The sequence below is a fragment of the Theropithecus gelada genome, chromosome 15, assembly GCF_003255815.1.
Source record: "Theropithecus gelada isolate Dixy chromosome 15, Tgel_1.0, whole genome shotgun sequence".
Taxonomy (NCBI): Eukaryota; Metazoa; Chordata; class Mammalia; order Primates; family Cercopithecidae; genus Theropithecus; species Theropithecus gelada.
The window spans coordinates 59,754,998-59,773,662 of NC_037683.1; the positions used below are offsets into that span (position 1 = coordinate 59,754,998).

Sequence of the window (18,665 nt, forward strand, 5' to 3'; positions counted from 1 at the left end):
ACCTGTTCCTTTTTACTCTTTAGCCTGAATCATTAGACAAATATTGGTTTTCTAGGTCCCTTTATAAAAGTATGAAGACAGTATTATTCTCACAGAAATTAATAAGAGAAAATAATATTTTAATATGTGACAGGGGCCAATATGGATATAAAACAGTTTTCACTGTGCAAAAAAGGAATGGTCTGTAATATCAACTTTCAATATCAATTGTGCCATAATAGCATGAACTTTCACACTTACGATTTGTACTCTCATAAACACTTTCATATTTATCTCCTTTCAATTTCTATGAAATAGGAATATTATTCCCGATTTAACCATGAAGAAATAGAAGTCTGGAGAGCTTAAATATTTCCCCAAAGACACAAAGTAAAGATAGTGGTCAACGAGGGACAAATTCTACCACTTATTCTTCTAGTCAACTGAAATTCTAAACCTGTGGAGCATCTTCACACTGCACATCAACTCAGAAGTTAGGCTGTCTTGTGCTTCTGGCATTTTGCTTCTCTGGAGTCTAATATGTCACTAAAACATGGTCCAAGGAAAACCTGGCTGAGACTATATTATCTAATGACATTTATTCTGGCTGTGCTATAAATAATCACCATGTTGTGCAACCCTTGGAGGGAGATATCACTATTCCCCTTTGATTTATGACAAAACTAACTAATGCTTAGACAGCTTAAGCTATATGTGCAGGCTCACACAGGCAAAAATTATTAGAGATGAAACGGAACCTGGCTCTAGTAAACTGCATAACTAGTGGCTCTGCCCTGCCCCTGGACTCTTCAAGTGAGATTGAAAAGCTTCAGGGTCATTTTCAAGCAATGGAACTACTCAAAAGTAGACAAGCTAAAAAATAGGCCAGATCTGGTCTTTACATAAACTAGAAACTTGCTTTGGTGAATAAAATTAATTGCTTCATTATAAAAATTATCTAAAAACTCTATCAAGCAATTAAGTGCTTATAATAATGTCATTTAGAGAAAACTGTTAGCAAATTTTTATTTCCCTCAGAGGCAAGTACTGTAAATGGGCCCAAGTTACCCACGGTGATGGTACAGGTCTTATCAAGGCCTATGATCCAAACCCAATGATATGTAGGCATGAATGTGCTTTTGAGGCATTTTTAGTTCTTAATCCACCTGCACTGCTCAGGACTTTCCTCTGTCCCTCGCTCTGACTGCTGAACACTTATGGTCTTGCCTCTCAGACTGATGCAAAGTGACAGTCTAACACTCTTTGCAATTCTGCTCTTATTTGAAGATTCCACATGTCCTAGATTAAAAGGCATTGTTTAATGCTTTGGAAGAACAAACAATATCAAACTGCTACTGTGAAATACAAAAGTAAGCAATACTGACTAGAAATAACTATTCACTTTTACATCACCTAGCTTATAATTGGTGTTCAGTAAATATTTGTGAGGTCGAACTCATTAATATAAAAAAAAATTCAAAAGGAAGATTTTGTCAGGATATATAGCAGCATATAAAATCCATAATGGATACTTTAAAATTGAGTGTACTTCTATTTAGAATCGTAGAAGTTAAAGAAGATTTAGACATACTCATAGCCAATAAACAGAGTCCCAGAAAGAAATACCAAGGGTCGCAAAAATAATTAGTGGCAAAAGTGAGCTATGAACACAGAATGCCAGATTCTTGATTCAGTGCAATGTTCTTTTGACAGCACTACCACTTAAAAAATGTCATCTTTAAACTAAACTGAATCACACTCTCAAATACATAGTAGCTGCAAAATAGATTTCTAGGTACTTGTATACTTAGGCCCTCATATGTAGATGCTTTGAAAATTTGCAGTGAGCCAAGATTGCACCACTGCACTCCAGCCTGCGCGACAGAGGAAGACTCCGGGGGGAAAAAAAAAAAAAAAAAAAGCTAGATATTTCTAAGCCTGGCCTTTGAGTCATTAGACCTGGGTCCTCGTCCCAGTTTTTCACCAGCCATTTGGTAGCAAGTCACTTTGTCATACTAGATATTAGTCTCCTAAGTTGTAAAATGAAGAGGCCAGATGTATCTCCTAAGTTGCAACTGAATTTTTTTAAAACTGACTTAAGCAAATAATTCAAACTAACTTATCTCTTGTAACTGAAGAGTACAGAAATAGACGTTTCAGATGTGGTTTAATCCAGTGGTTTGACTCACATCACCAGGACCTAATCTTCCCCCATCTGTCTGCTGTGTCCTTCTACCTTGCTTTCAAGGCCCATGTATCACAAGATAACTGACAGCTACTCTAGGCCTACATCTTCCCAAATTCAAATCCTTTGGGTCAGGCAAAATCAATAACTATGCTGAACAAAATGCCTCTTATGTCACTTATATTTGCATTTATTGATTCTATGAGTTTCTGTTAATGTCTATCTTAGTTTATAAAATATATGAACTGTTTTGAGGAATCTTAATATCTCACTGTGCACCAGAGGCAGGCATTTGTTACACTGCTGCCATGGCTGGGACCAGTAACTAGCACTTCACCATGTGCCACCACTTCAGCTCTGCCTGATGGTAGTTTCCTTCATGTACAGTGTTGTCACATGTCATTTGGCCTTTGTACACAGTCCTTCCTCTGTCCAGGATGCCCTATCCTTCCTTGTCTCTATGTAAAATGCTTATTTGCCCAAGCATCACTTTCCCTGGGAAATCTTCTCTCATCATTGCCCTTCCCTGAAGTGAAATTGACCACTCAATTGTACTTAGACCTTCCTACCTGCCTTGACTGGACTATGCATCACATTATATTCATTTGTTTACATGTCTTCTCCAAGGACTACTGACATTTGAAGGTAAAAAACTATGCCTAATTTATCTGTGTTTTCCCAAAACCAAATACAGTGTCTGAAACAGCAGTCATTCAATAAATTTGACTGAATCAAATCAATCAATTAACCAATTAACTCTAATTTCTCCAAACTGGAACATTACTGACTCCTGTTCTGTCACCTAAAACACAATTTAAAATAATGCATCTTTCTCTCAACTCCACTCCAACCCTTGGCAATAATGAATGGTTTTATAATCATATTTTCATGAAGCTGAGCTGATCTTGCTTTCTACCCATTGTTAGGATAGTATTCATTTGGTTTTCATAAAATGAGTGAGATTTACCACCATTAAATCTGAGGCACCTGAGTATTAGATAATGCACTTTCCCAAAGAATAGAAAGAATCACTTGAACCTGGGAGGCGGAGGTGACAGTGAGACAAGATTGTGCACTGCACTCCAGTCTGGGCGACAGTGAGATTCCACCGAAAAAAAAAAAAGAATAGAACAGTGGCTACCAGAGACTGGGGAAGGAAGAAGGAAGGGGAAGAAGATGGGAAGAGGCTGGTCAATAGGTACAAAGTTACAATTCAATAGGAGGAATAAATTCTAGCATTCTATTGCATAGTAGAGTGACTGTGATTAACAATAAGGTATTGATATTACGAAAGAGCTAGAATAGAGGCTTTTGAATGTTCTCATCAAACAGGAATAATAAATGCATGAAGTGCTGAATACACTAAATACCTTAATTGGATTATTATATAACATAAAAATGTATCAAAACATCAAATTATATCCCATAATTATGTATAACTATAATGTCTACTAAATAAACAAATAAAAAGCAAAAAGAAAGACTGTTTCTCAGTACTTATACAATCATATATCTCTCAATGAATCATTTTCCTAGGAGTTCTTTCCTAGGAAAGAACTAGAATACTGAAATACTTTTAATAGTTTGTTGAGTGCACAATTTTGTCACTAATCTATATTCCTCAGCTATGACGGTTAATTCGAGAAAAAAAATTCTATGTACTTTGGGAATTTGTTAGCTAATCATAATATTCCTGCTACTCCTCCATTATCCATGGGTTTTGCTATTCCTCTAGTAAATTACCCAAGGGTTTGCCAGAGGTTATTATGCCAGAGGAGTGCCAGGTGCAAAACTTAGGGAGCGGCAAGACAGGGGCCCAGGAATGAAATTATTGCTCTGTATGACCTACCCATTTCCCACTCATTATTTCACACTAAAAGTAATAATGTAAAAGGGGCATCTGAAAAAGCCTAGAAAAGGGAAAGAAAGCTAACATGTAATGACAAGAGACTAACCACTGCCCTTATATCGGTTATAAAAGTGTGTAAATGAGTTTCTGATGGCATCTATAGCTGCTAGCAAGGACAAATCCCAGAGCATAGGTCCCTGGGGTAATTCCCATGACACGCTGTAGTCCAGGGGCCCTGATTGCCTGTACTGTTGACTGGATGTGGCTACTACTTGTTAAAGCCCATTGAATAGGTTAACCACCAGTTTACTATCAGTCTTACTTAAGACCAAGGAAATTAGTGGAAGATACTATCTAAGCTTGATTATGTTTCATTTGCTTGATTCACTGTTTATGACTTGGGAAAAACAAACAAATAGATTCAGAAAGCATGTATCCATGTTTACTAAAGAAGTTCATTCAGTAATGCAGTGCTTATCTTATTAGCATTGCAAAGCCACTTAAAGACCACAGACTATGTCACTGGAAAAGAGTTCAATAGAGACCTCCTACGAGTAACACCCTTACACTTCTGCTATGGAAACTACACCTTTTAGATTCCTTCCATAAATCATGCTCAGGCTTGGTATATAGTGTCTCATCTGCCGGGACACTCTTCTCCCACTGACTCCCTGATCCTTCAATTTCCCCTATTCAAATCTTATTTTTCCTTTAGTTCCCAATTCCCCAGTGATATTTCCCATGATCTCCTAGATTAGATTATATTCTCTTGCATTCTGAGTTTTCCTACCCTAACACTTATCACACTGGATGTTATATGTTAAATGTTTGCCTTCCCAAATTGATTGTAAATTCCTTGAGGTCCAGGACCCTTTCTGTCTTGTTCATAGTTGTGAACAAAGATGTATGTACATGGAGTTATCTGATTAAACTTGGAGAGAATGAAAAGAAAGCTTTTTTCATGCTTATACAAAAGGGGAAAAGGGAGATCTCTGAGAAAGAGAAAAAGTGAGGACAAAACTGATATGTAAGTGTAGAGTAAGCCCCTCTCATGTGTCAGACATTGAACTATGAAGCTGGGGGGCTACACAGACCCACAAGTCATGGTTTGTGCTCAATAAATTATTGTTGTTATCTTGAGTCAGAAAACAAAAGATTGATGAAACAGGATATTTGGATTCCTGAAATAGGGAGAAGAGAATGAGAGAAAGACAATTTTAAGAGAAAAGGCAGATTGGAATGCTTTTCCAATTTCACTGATTCCTTTGCCTTCCTCACCTGAACCCTAATGTACATATTGCCTTCAAATTTGTGTTTTGTTGAATTGGAACATAAAGGTCTACTTCTTAAGATTTATGAAAACACTTTAGGCTCTTTACTTCTACATTATTGCTTTCAAAAAAGAGACTTTAATCAACAAGCATTTATGAAACCCCTGCTATGTGGCCAGCATTGTGCTAACCACTGTAGGCTGTATACTTTGAAAGAGATGCTTTATTTTGCCTTCATATGTCAACTCTCCACATCCTGCCTAGACATGTAGTTACACGTGTGTGTGCACGTGCACACGTGTGTGTGTGTGTGTTCTTTTTATTTTCCTTTAAATCAGCACTCTGTAATGAGAATAACACATGTTGGTGCTAAGTTAGGTGAGGAAGCTAAAATAGTTGCTTACATGACTCAACCCTGCTCTTGTTCTATGAAGCTTCATTTATTTGACATCCTGTCCTCATTCTGAACACACAGCCTTGGCAGCACTGAGTACTAAAGATAACAGTGATTAAGTCCAGTCTTCTGAATAAAAGATACAACATTCTGATCTGCTCTCTTATAAGAAAAATCATGCTTAGTCTCCATCTGAATATTAGAGATTGTGCAGGGTTTTTGTTTGTTTGTTTGTTTTATTATTATACTTTAAGTTCTAGGGTACATGTGCACAACATGCAGGTTTATTTCATATGTATACATGTGCCATGTTGGTGTGCTGCACCCATTAACTCATCATTTACATTAGGTATTTCTCCTAATGCTATCCCTTCCCACTCCTCCCACCCCATGACAGGCTCTGGTGTGTGATGTTCCCCACCCTGTGTCCAAGTGTTCTCATTGTTCAATTCCCACCTATGAGTGAGAACACGGGGTGTTTGGTTATCTGTCCTTGTGATAATTTGCTCAGAATGATGGTTTCCAGCTTCATCTATGTCCCTACAAAGGACATGAACTCATCCTTTTTTATGGCTGCATAGCATTCCATGGTGTATATGTGCCACATTTTCTTAATCCAGGCTATCATTGATGGACATTGGGGTTGGTTCCAAGTCTTTGCTTTTGTGAATACATTTTCTGCCTTACTAATGCTGCTTTCCTAGCTTCTGAGAATTTCTTTTCTTTTCAACAGAATTAAATCATTTATTGATTACACATGATAATGGATGATACACAAGCTTCATTCCCATCTATAATTTTATCTGGTACCATTATTCAATTTAGATATATTGCATAGGATGTGCTAACGATCAATTTTATAACCAATAATTCCATGATTTTGCTTGGGTAATCCCTTTTAATGGTGAACTTCAGGTCACAATAGTAACTATCAGTTCAACTACACCAAGGTTTCCGAAGACAATGGCTCTCCACCCAAGCAGCTTGTGTATAAATTCCAAATAGAACCTGGCATCACCCTGAAGGAATTCTAACTTCACACTGTTGGGGAAATTTACCAAGATTGCTTCAGAGTAGACTAACTTTACACAGCACATTTAAAAAAAGACATTTATTCAGCATCACGATCAGACTATTACATTTAGCAATCAACAGCATGGGTGCAAAAAATAAAAATCTACATTAAAACCCTTTGTTGGAATGCTTTACACTTTCCACAGAACAGAAACTAAAATAACCTGTTACACAATTAGTCACAAATACAGTCCTTGAGTTTTTTGCCCATACACATGAGTGTTTGTCTAACACATGTCTTCTTTGTAGCAGCTAGGCCCTGCCACCGCTGTGCTTGGCTGAGTTCACAAATCTGTTGTAACCTGTAGCTTCCCTGTTGCTTCTCTGGCTCCCCTCTCCTGCTAAGCTTTGTTTCCTAATTAAAATCTTCTGCCACTGCCATAGCTACTGCTGCTGCTGGAACTGCCATAGCCACCTTGGTTTCGTGGTTTTGCAAAGTATTGGCCTCTACCGCCATAGGGGCCAGAGCTTCTGCCTCCAAAATTTCCTCCCTTCATGGGTCCAAAATTTGAAGACTGATTGTTGTAATTGCCAAAATCATTGTAGCTTCCACCACCTCCAAAATTGCTTCCATCATTACCAAATCCATTATAGCCATCCCCACTGCCACCATATCCACCACCACCATGGCTGCCACCAAAGCCACCACAACCACTGAAGTTTCCTCCACGACTGAAGTTGTCATTCCCACTGAAACCACCTCCACGACCACCACCAAAGTTTCCAGAACCACTTCGACCTCTTTGGCTGGATGAAGCACTAGCCATCTCTTGCTTTGACAGGGCTTTCCTAACTTCACAGTTGTGGCCATTCACAGTATGGTATTTCTGAATGATAGTCTTATCCACGGAGTCATGGTCGTCAAAGGTGACAAAGGCAAAGCCCTTTTTCTTGCCACTGCCTCAGTCAGTCATGATTTCAATCACTTCAATTTTTCCACACTGTTCAAAATAATCTCTTAGGTGATGTTCTTCAGCGTCTTCTTTAATCCCACCAACAAATACCTTTTTCACAGTTGAGTGGGCACCTGGTCTTTGAGAATCTTCTCTTGAGACAGCTCTCTTTGGTTCCACACCTCTTCCATCCACCTTCTGTGGCCTTGCATTCATGGCTGTATCCACCTCCTCCACAGTGGCATATGTGACAAACCCAAAGCCCCTGGAACACTTGATGTTTGGATCTCTCATTACCACACAGTCCATGAGTGTTCTCCATTGCTCAAAATGGCTCCTCAGGCTCTCATCAGGTGTTTCAAAGCTCAACCCTCCAATGAAGAGCTTTCTCAGCTGTTCGGGCTCTTTAGGAGACTCTGACTTAGACATGATGGCAGGGAGAAGAGAGATTTTAATGATGCTCCTTCCACGGCATCCACGGGCAGAAAGGAGCTTCTGAGAATTTCTAAGACCCGATGGTAACTCTATGCTAAAATTAAAATTCAAATGTTCTTTTTCAAAGCTGCACCATCTCTTTGCTATTGTATGTTTATTGCAGCACTATTCACAATGGCAAAGAGATTGTGCAGTTTTAAAAAGGACATTCGTATTTTAATTTTAGTATCAAGTTACCATCGGGTTTTAGAAATTCTCTGAACCTAGGAAAGCAGCATTACTAAGGCAGAAAATGTAATTTGAACAAGAGTTTTTGGCTGAGTGCAGTGGTTCATGTCTGTCATTCCAGCACTTTGGAAGGCTGAGGCGGGTGGATCTCTGGAGACCAGGAATTTGAGATGAGCCTGGGCAACATAGTAAGACCCCCTATCTACAAAACAAATTTAAAAACTAACCATGCATGGTGGTGCACCTGTAGTCCCAGCTGCTCAGGTTTTAGCCTGGGAGTTCAAGGCCGCAGTGATCTGTAATCATGCCAATACACTCCAGCCTGGGTGACAGACTGAGGCCCTGTCTCAAAAATAAATTTTAAAAAATAGAATTTTAAAAAAGCTAATGTTTACCTAGTAGATTTCAGGTCTTCATCACCCACATTGCCCTCACAGTAGAAGTGCAAAAGAAATGTGCAGGTGATTCAAATGGATATAATCAGACAGAGGGAGATAATTCAATATGAGCTATTAGAGAAAGAAGGCGCTAAGGTTAATCAGCCTTCCAGGGAAACATGAAGGCTTAAACAAAATCAGTGATAATTCGAAGAATTTCTGTGTCCAGGGAGTACTCCTGAGGCGGAGTTTCTACCTGAAGCCAAAAGGTCACATTTATGCTCAGAACGGTACAAGCAGATGCTGAATAGAAAAAGAATATATCACAGTATATTGTAAATCAAGTGAGTAAAGAGAATATATAGCATAGACTTGTTTCTCCCAAGACTGACTCACATTTTCTAAAAATAATGTGTGCACCTCTTAATAGCTGACCTGGAGTGTTGTACTGCACTGAATAATTGAGGTAGGTGTAGCTCATTACTCCACGGGATGTGGTTTCTGCAGAAAAACAGTCTCCATGTTCCAGGCCTTGAAAGGAAAAAAATCACTGTCAGTAGAAAAGTGATGATAGAACAAAGCTATTGAATCTGCTTGGGAGCTACCTTAACAAAAAGTTTGTTTAATCACAGAAGCTTCCTTTCCCCTTCCAAGAAATTGTAATAACTCAAGTAGTCTCAGTTACATTTCAAAGGAAGTAGGAGGTATTAATACATCTTGGTTAGAATCATATTTGCCTATCTTCATGAAAGTCTAGACAACTCTGGACAATGTAAAACTGCAATTCTCAAAGTCTAGTGGTTACTTTCTTGTCCAGTCATCAAGGGGGACCTGGAAAACTAGACCAGGCTGGCAATCTTTGCTTAGGGCATGTCAGTCCACGCCATTTCACAAATGAGCCAGGAGCTAAAGATGTCCTTAAGACTGGAAAGAGGAACCTGGTGGGTGGCCTAGGTGGGAGTCTGGGCTTTGTAATAGAAAAACACAGAGATGGAACTTCTGGATGGGAGAAACTGCTGAGGGAGGTACTCAAACTCCAGGGAAGGATGCCAGTCCACATCAAAACTACATAATCACTAGAGAGAATCAGCCCAGGTGCCAGCTTACCACTATAAATAGAGTCTTGGCTTTGTTAAAGGGTAGCCCTAATTATCCTACGGAATGTGTTACAGATACAGTGAAGAGCACAAAGAGAAATACATCAAAGGTGTGGGTAACAATAAAACCTAGCATATATATCGTAATTTAGAGTTGTTAAAGTGCTTTCCCACAAACAATTGCATTAAATCCTCACAACTCCAAGGATGGAAGAAATGCAGATGTTTTATTAACATTATTGTTACGCCCACCTTTTAAATTTATCATTAGGCTAGAAATGAGATGTTATATGAAAACCATTGTGTGTTTGGCCACTCAGCTCATCATGAGTCCATCCCAGGGAGAAAAGTCCAGATGCCTCCACCATGCACACAGGAGGCAGCCCATGTTCAGATCCTCAAGACCCCAGGCTCCACACAGTGAACCCACCCACACATGACTGGGCCAAATCCTACCTCAGACCCTCAGACCCTCATATATCTGTCTCTAATTGACTCACTCTATCTTTGGCATATTTGTGGTCAATTAATTCCAATTAAGGTTTCCATTCCTATAATCCTCATATGCTGAAAGAAAGTCAATTCACCTCCCCTTATTCTTAACCCTTTATTGACCTTCCTCCCTTTGGCTTCTCCTCTTTTCATAGCACTATGCCATCTGAAATCTTATTCCTTTATGTGAAAGAACAGAACCCATCCCCAATAAGCTCAACATTTTCTCCCCACACTATGCTGTGTATTTCATCTGACACAGAGCTAAGGGTAGGAATGACAATTTATTGGTTCCTTAATGCCACTTTAGGACCACCACACTTCCACCTTGGTACTCATGCCATCTGACTATGCCAGTGTGTATACTTCTATGTTTGTGTCATAATACCTCCTGATCACATTCTTCAAGACACCATAGAACTCTTCTCCCCCTCAACTCCAATTTCTGTCATCATGCTAGAAAACCCCAGTGTCTTAGTGGGCAATCCACCCAACACCCTTGATCTGTTCCTAGACCTTAAATATTCAATAACAAATCTCCTTCTACTCAAGTTATAACCCCTGCCACTTCCAGAGATACATCCTGTGTACCTCCAGTGTCATCTCCAAGGTGGCCACAGGCAACGTCGGCAGTGGTTTTGTGGCAAAATAAAAAGCCTCCATCACCTATGAGAATAAAAAAAAAAAAAAACATCCTGAGCTTCACTGTCACCAAAAATAGCTCTGCACCCAATATCATAACTGCAAATAACACACTCTCTGCCTCAGCTGCCTGTCCTCCAGGGCTCACAAAATCCTCACTTGCACATGTCTGCTCTCCAAACTCTTTGAGTCCTCCAGCTTCGGAGTCTTCATTTCCTCACAGGCCACTAGCCTTCCCCAAAACAGATAGTTGAAGTTGAAGAAACTAGTTGTCATCTGAACTGGTCACTCATCAGCAACCTCAAATCCCTTCATGTCTCTCTCACTATTGCACACACCTGGCAAACTCCTAACACAGGATCAATGCGATCTTGGTACCTACAAGGCTAAATACTTCTAAAGACATTGTTACAATAATTCAGATTATTGTCACAACAAACATATGGTCTCTGATCTTAGGACTTCAATTAATCTCTTCAATTTTTTTACTTCATCAATTCTATCTCCTACTCTTGTAGGTATTTTATTTTATTTTTTTTTTTAGGTTTTCTTTTTTTTATTTTTATTTTTTAAGTTTTCTTTTTTTTATTATTATACTTTAAGTTCTAGGGTACATGTGGATAACGTGCAGGTTTGTTACATATGTATACCTGTGCCATGTTGGTGTGCTGCACCCAACAACTCATCAGCACCCATCAACTCGTCATTTACATCAGGTATAACTCCCAATGCAATCCCTCCCCCCTCCCCCCTCCCTGTGATAGGCCCCAGTGTGTGATGTTCCCCTTCCCGAGTCCAAGTGATCTCATTGTTCAGTTCCCACCTATGAGTGAGAACATGTGGTGTTTGGTTTTCTGTTCTTGCAATAGTTTGCTGAGAATGATGGTTTCCAGCTGCATCCATGTCCCTACAAAGGACACAAACTCATCCTTTTTTATGGCTGCATAGTATTCCATGGTGTATATGTGCCACATTTTCTTAATCCAGTCTGTCACTGATGGACATTTGGGTTGATTCCAAGTCTTTGCTATTGTGAATAGTGGGTTAAACCTATATATCTCTATTAAGGAATCCCACCAACACCTGCCTTCCTTACTTTAAGCAGACAACATAATTTTCTTCTTCATTAAAAAATTGGTGTCTCAAGAGGTAAGAGTAAAATCAGGGGAATGTGGTATCACAAAACTGAACTTTTTGTGAAGAATCCTCCATCCCCTCTATGAGGACACTAAATAGCAAAGTTATCAGAGCTACCCTAGGCTTTCCTCTTTCCTCATCTTTAGAGGTGTGCCTCATCTGCTCCTATAGCTTCAATTATCCTCTTGATGTAAAGGCCTTTGGAATCTCTATTATCAGTTCAGACCTCTCTCCTAAGCACCACTAAAACTTCAACTGAACATTTCCACTTATATATCCAGAAACATGCCTTGAAATCATATGTCCAAAATTTATATATAAATCTCTCTCTAAATAAATAAATATGTATATGTGTGTGTGTGTGTGTGTGGGTGGGTGTGTGGGTGTGGGTGTGTCTCTGTCTTTCACACACACACATGTCACTTTTCTTATCTCCTCAGTCAAAGGCATCACCACCCACTTGTTTGAGACAGAAATCAAGGGAGCCAAACTTGCCCCCTCCCGCTGCTTCACCCAATACAACAATATCTACTAATATTATCTCCAAACCTTCTCTCAAGCCCAATTTTTAACTCTGTTCAAATAAGGAAACTAAAGCTGAGAACGGTTTAAAAAAAAAAAAAACTATATAATGTTACCCAACTAGGTGGTGGAGCCAACCCAGACACCCTTCAGTCTCCAAAACCCATGCATGAGATGACAGAATATCACCTCACTTAGGGGAAATTTTACAGCCAACGATATCTCCAAGAAACACGGATAAGACTACCTCAGAACCCCAGGGAAAGACGCTTGGAATCATGTAAGGAAATGTCTTCCTCATGTAGCCCCAGTAAGGGCTGCCAAGTCACAAGTGACACAGCCCACAGTCCTGGCTCTAAAAGAAAACAGAATAATATTTCCAGCAGAGCTAGCCCAAAACATAACATCAACCTAAATTTTCCTCAGATAGAACACAAACTATACCTCCACATCAGGCTATGCCCAGAAATGAGGCGTTAGCACCAGGGAACTGTATGCTGTAAATACTTCCTTTTCTTTTTTTTATTTTTTATTTTTATTATACTTTCAGTTCTAGGGTACATGTGCACAACGTGCAGGTTTGTAACATATGTATACATGTGCCATGGTGGTGTGCTGCACCCATCAACTCGTCAGCACCCATCAACTGGTCATAAAATATTTCCTTTTCAAGAATGCAGTATCTTCAATTGTATACCTAAAGACCCTTTGGAAAACTATTAACTTTTCGTAAGCTAAACAAAAAGAAATTCATTCATCATGCTAATAATAGCATGGTGCATTTTTCTTGTCCAGAGGTTATGGAGGCTTTAGTTGAACTAGCTCTAGAACTAATAAAGAGTCAGCAGAGATATAGAAATATCACCATCCTCTGCAAACACTGGCCCAGTTCCACCCGTATCCTCCCTTCTCAGACGCATTTCACTCACAACGTCAGTAACAGATGTCTAGAGACTCTAAAAAATTGTTCCAAAATTTGTTCTCTTGTGAAGAGATTATCTTCTTTCAACTTAAAAGTTCTTTGTAGGCTTTTGTTTAAATTATGAATGTGTCATATCTGATAATAATATGAGGATAAATATAATAGCTAGTACTTTTTAGTACTTAATGTCAGGCACAAGCCTAAATATTTTACATACATACATAAGTGCATATATAGATATACATGTAGAAATTTAATCTTGACAACAAAAGTAAAATCAGGTGCTATTATTCCCTCCCCCTTTTTATAAAGAAGAAAACTTAGGCAGACAGAGGAGAAATACCTTAACCATTACCACATGCTTTGTAAGGTTGGGACAAATAAACACATCTAATTTTCAAATATATTAAGAACAATATTATGAATATTAATTCCTGTTTCCAAATAGATTACTCTTTTAAACACATCTCTACTACTTATCTAATGATATCTAGTTGTTATTAATGGATGAATTTTGTATCTAACAGGCTTGATTATTATTATGCATTTTAAATGTCATTCAGACACATATTAATAATGATCCATGTTTGTAGCCAGGCCCAATTATATGCTTTTTAAAGATCTTTATATTTTTCTTCATGATGTTCAACCCTCACTTTCTTATAAACACACAATTGGTTCTCAAATTTAAAACTATAAATGGGAGAAAATTGAGTTTATTTGCTTATTGTTTTCCCTTTTGGCTAGTAAAGGAAAAAATGTCATCAGATTTTGGCTAGCAAAGGAAAAGATGTCATCGGATTCCTGGATTGTTGTTCCCAGAGTTCCAGAAATGGGAGGCCTGGGGAAGGAGTTCCAGACTGAGAACTTCCAGCTGTGATGGTCATGGGTGCTGTTCGCCAAATATTTCAGTTCTCCCACAATGTTGGCTTGGTGGGGCCATCTAGCTGGTTTCTGGCCAGTTGCAAGAAAATGAAATGTGCTTCACTTCCAGACCAGATACTAATTATCAGTACAAGATTCTCAAAAGTTTGTTTTTTTTAAAAAACTTGTGGTATAGTGACATGGTTTGCCTATGTCCCCACCAAATCTCAACTTCAATTGTATCTCCCAGAATTCCCACCTGTTGTGGGAGGGACCCAGAGGGGGGTAACTGAATCATGAGGGCCGATCTTTCCTGTGCTATTCTCATGATAGTGAAATAAGTCTCATGAGATCTGATGGGTTTATCAGGGGTTTCCACTTTTGCTTCCTCCTCATTTTACTCTTGCCACTGCCATGTGCCTTTCACCTCCTGCCATGATTCTGAGGCCTCTCCAGCCATGTGGAACTGTAAGTTCAATTAAACATCTTTTTGTTCCCAGTTTCAGGTATGTCTTTATCAGCAGCATGAAAACGGACTAATACAATAAATTGGTACCAGTAGAGTGGGGCGTTGCTGAAAAGATACCCGAAAAAGTGGAAGTAACTTTGGAACTGGGTAACAGGCAGGGATTGGAACGGTTTGAAGGGCTCAAAAGAAGATAGGAAAATGTGGGAATGCTTAGAATTTCCTAGAGATTTGTTTAATGGCTTTGCCCAAATTGCCAATAGCGATATGGACAATAAAATTCAGGCTGAGGTGGTCTCAGATGGAGATGAGGAACTTGTTGGGAACTGGAGCAAAGGTGATTCTTGTTATGTTTTAGCAAAAAGACTGGTGGTATTTTGCCTCTGCCCTAGAGATTTGTGGAAATTTGAACTTGAGAGAGATGATTTAGGGTATCTGGTGGAAGAAATTTCTAAGCAGCAAAGCATTCAAGAAGTAACTTGAGTACTGTTAAAGGCATTCAGTTTTAAAAGGGAAACAGAGTTCAGAAAATTTGCAGCCTGACTATGTAATAGAAAAGAAAAACCCATTTTTGGGGGAGAAATTCAAACCAGCTACAGAAATTTGTGTAAGTAGCACAGGGCCTAATCCCAAAGACCATGGGGAAAATGTCTCCAGATCATGTCAGAGACCTTCATGGCAGCCCCTCCCATCACAGGCCCAGAGGCCCAGGAGGAAAAAGTGGTTTCATGGACTGGACCCAGGGTCCCTGTGCCATGGGCAGCCTAGGGATTTAGTGCTACAGCTGTGGCTGAAAGAGGCCAACGTATAGCTCAGGCTGTGGCATCAGAGGGTGGAAGCCCCAAGCCTTGGCAGCTACCACGTGGTGTTGACCCTGTGGGCACCCAGAAGTCAAGAATTGAGGTTTGGTAACCTCCACTTCCATTTCAGAAGATATATGGAAATGCCTGAATGCCCAGGCAAAAGTTTGCTGCTGGAGTGGGGCCCTCATGGAGAACCTCTGCTAGAGAAATGTGGGGTTAGAGCCCCCACAAACAGTCCCTAGGCACTGCCTAGTAGAGCTGTGAGAAGAGGGCCACCATCCTCTAGACCCCAGAATGGTAGATCCACCAATAGCTTACACTGTTCATCTGGAAAAGTCACAGACACTCAACACCAGCCCATAAAAGCAGATTGGAGGAAGGCTGTACCCTGCAAAGCCTCAGGGATGGAGCTGCCCAAGACCATGACAACCCACCTCTTGCATCAGCATAACCTGGATATGAGACCTGGAGTCAAAGGAGATCATTTCGGAGCTTCAAAGTTTGACTGCCTCGCTGGATCCCTGGACTTGCATGGGCCTTGTAACCCCTTTGCTTTGGCCAATTTCTCCATTTGGAACAGCTGTGTTTACCCAATACCTGTACCACCATTGTATCTAGGAAGTAACTAGCTTGCTTTGATTTTACAGGCTCATAGGCAGAAGGGACTTGCCTTGTCTCAGATGAGAATTTGGACTATGGACTTCTGGATTAATGCTGAAATGAGTTAAGACTTTGGGTGACTATTGAGAAGGCATGGTTGGTTTTGAAATGTGAGGACATGATATCTGGAGGGGCCGGGGTGAAATAACATGGTTTGGCTGTGTCCCCACCAAATCTCAACTTGAATTGTTTCTCCCAGAATTCCCACATGTTGAGGGAGGGACCCAGGGAGAGGTAATTAATTCATGGGGACTGGTCTTTCCCATGCTGTTCTCTTGATAGTGAAATAAGTCTCATGAGATCTGATGGGTTTAGCAGAGGTTTCTGCTTTTGCTTCTTCCTCATTTTTCTCTTGCTGCCACCATATAAGAAGTGCCTTTCGCCTCCCACCATGATTCTGAGGCCTTCTTAGCCATGCAGAACTGTAAGTCTGGTTAAACTTCTTTTTGTTCCCAGTTTTGGGTCTTTATCAGCAGCATGAAAACAGATTAATACATATAGCGACCAAAAAGTGGCAGTTCCATCAGTCGAAGTTCCTAAGTGACTTCAGTGAGCAGATCCCCTGCAGATGATTGATGGATATGTGCCATGAGTAAGAATAATTCTGTGTATTTTAAGCCAGTGAGACTTTGAGGTTGTTTGTTACCACAGCATAACTGGGTTTATCGTGACTGATTCAACCTCTTTCTGTTTACATTTGGGCTTGTATGATATGCTCATTGTCAAACCTAGAAAGAAGCAAAGATTCAAATGGCAACAGAATAGTGTTCTTCTCCTAGAAAATGTTTCTAATAATTCCATTTGTCCTGTGTTAGGTCCATGTTTTTCCCTGGTGTATCTTCATGCTTTGGATATCAGTGAAGGTGTTCATTGGAGAGACTGAGAAGATATGAATGTAAGGGAAAAAAGTAAACAAATGGAAATTTGTCAGTACCCACCAAAATAAACTTATCTTGAAAATTGCATAAGAATAGACCATGAAGCAAGGGAAAGGCCATCTATTTTCAATACTGGTTTTCACTGGGTTTGTTTGTTTTGTTTTGTTTTATTTTGTTTTTGAAATGGAGTTTCGCTCTTGTTGCCCAGGCTGAAGTGCAATGGCACAATCTCGGCTCACTGCAGCCTCTGCCTCCCACGTTCAAGTAAATCTCCTGCCTCAGCCTCCCCAGTAGCTGGGATTACAGGTGCCCACCACCACACCTGGCTACTTTTTTATATTTTTAGTAGAGACAGGGTTTCACCATGTTGGCCAGGCTGGTCGCGAACTCCTGACCTCAGGTGATACATCCGCCTTGGCCTCTCAAACTGCTGGAATTACAGGCCTGAGCCACCGTGCCCTGCCTATCACTGGGTTTTTTTTGTTTTTTGTTTGTTTGTTTTTTGTTTTTATTTTTGAGACAGGGTCTCACTCTATCGCCCAGGCTGGAGTGCAGTGGCACTATCTCAGCTCACTGCAGCCTCCACCTCGCAGGCTGAAGCAATCCTCCACCTCTGCCTCCTGAGTAGCTGAGACTCCAAGTGCCCACCACCACAGCTGGCTAATTTTTGTATTTTTTTGTAGATATGGGGTTTACACCATATTGCCCAAACTGGTCTTGAACTGTTGAGCTCAAGCAATCTGCCCACCTTGGCCTCCCAAAGTGCTGAGATTACAGGTGTGAGCCACCACACCTGGCCAATACTATATCATTTTCTACAACTACATCTTTAAGTCTTCCTGAGTGTGGCCAGCAGAAATATCGTTTTGACTAGATGCTGCATCTACCTTTATTCTTTGGCTCAGAATATTTAATTAATTTTGATTAAAAATATGAGCTTTTGAAGATCACAATCATAATTGTTATATTCACCATATAATAGATATACAGGAACATGTACTTGTGTATCTAATCCATAGCACCTGAGTCTGTAAGCCAGGAGAATGTGAAGCCTCTTTTGGAAGATGGAACAAAATTATAACATACTGAAGAATACATAGCTCTGCTGAACAACTTATGAGTTAACTTCTGGAAAGAAATCAAGAGACAACCCCTGTAAAATTAATATTTTAAAAATAATATTTATTTTTATCAAAATAATTCACATACACTCAGAGGCAAATATTACTATTACTATCTTATAACAAAAGCAGCAGTTACCTATTTGGGGTCAGGTAGAGGTAAACTCAAAATAATATGCCATTTTATGGCAAGAGTAAGAAAAATGACTAAATCTAGATTAATCCCTAGTTTTGAGGACTAAGCTACTAGGTGAATGTCAGGTTCTTTAATTAAGATGGGGAAGACTGGTAAGAGCAGGATTTCCAGCAGAGAGGGAAAGCAAAGAATCGAGAATTCTAAATTGGACATAGAGATTTAGACATCAAAAGTGAGGAT

The 18,665-nt window shown here is 39.7% G+C and overlaps 1 long non-coding RNA gene and 1 pseudogene across 2 annotated transcripts in view; both read right to left on the reverse strand.

Annotated features, from left to right (window-relative positions):
• LOC112607792 overlaps window positions 1–18,665 on the reverse strand; it is a 127,147-nt gene that overhangs the window by 46,157 nt on the left and 62,325 nt on the right. The gene's annotated exons all lie outside the window — the stretch shown is intronic.
• On the reverse strand, window positions 6,430–8,074 carry LOC112607785 (annotated as a pseudogene). The gene has a single exon (XR_003115905.1). The product of XR_003115905.1 is annotated as a heterogeneous nuclear ribonucleoprotein A1-like (transcript).